This window comes from Gossypium hirsutum, chromosome A08 (assembly GCF_007990345.1).
Source record: "Gossypium hirsutum isolate 1008001.06 chromosome A08, Gossypium_hirsutum_v2.1, whole genome shotgun sequence".
Taxonomy (NCBI): Eukaryota; Viridiplantae; Streptophyta; class Magnoliopsida; order Malvales; family Malvaceae; genus Gossypium; species Gossypium hirsutum.
In genome coordinates, this window is record NC_053431.1 from 67,595,257 (window position 1) to 67,596,116 (window position 860).

General features: G+C 38.0%; 1 non-coding gene across 1 annotated transcript; it reads right to left on the minus strand.

Annotated features, from left to right (window-relative positions):
* Positions 1-251: 251 nt before the first annotated feature.
* LOC121205613 (small nucleolar RNA R71) lies at positions 252-358 on the minus strand. The gene has a single exon (XR_005900689.1). It is a non-coding gene; the product is annotated as a small nucleolar RNA R71 (small nucleolar RNA).
* Positions 359-860: the final 502 nt, after the last annotated feature.

An 860-nucleotide genomic window follows, 5' to 3' on the forward strand; every position in this document is an offset into this window, starting at 1 on the left:
CAAACAGTGGGCCAATTTAGTGGTATGTGCACAGAAGATCCATATCTTCACCTTCGATTGTTTGTAGAGGTGAGTGATTCATTTAAGATAGCCAATGTGACTGAAGATGCACTAAGGTTGAAGTTATTTTCGTACTCGTTACGAGATCGAGCATGAGCATGGCTCAATTCATTGCCACCAAGTTCCATATCTACATGGCAAGAATTAACAGAGATATTTTTGGTTAAGTATTTCCTACCTAGTAAAAACCTAAGTTAAGGAACGAGATCACAACTTTCCAACAATTGGATGACGAGTCTTTGTATTAGGCTTGGGAGCGATTCAAGGAGTTACTTTGTAAGTGTCCTCATCATGGGATTCCTTATTATATTCGGTTGGAGACATTCTATAATGCTCTCAATGCACATAGAAGATTAATGGTAGATGCTTCTATGAATGGTATGATTTTTTCCAAGTCCTATAATGAGGCTTATGAGATCATTGGCGAGTAATAACTATCAATGGCTAACAAATCAAATAACTTCAGGAAGACGTGTAGCTGGAGTTCATGAAGTTTATGCCCTCACTTCGTTATCAGCTCAGGTATCGTCTATTTCCCCTATGTTAAAATAATTTACAGCTAATAGTGCTAATAATTTTGCAGCTCAACCACCAAGTCCATTTGTAGTAGTTTTCTATGTGTACTGTGGGGAAGGTCATTCTTTTGAGAATTGTCCATCAAATCCTGAGTCAGTGTACTATGCGGGGAACCAACATCAAAATATGAGTGAACAAAGACCCTAGTCCAACTTCTACAATCTTTTATGGCGTAATCATCCTAACTTTTCTTGGAGCAATCAAGGAAATAGACCGAACAACAA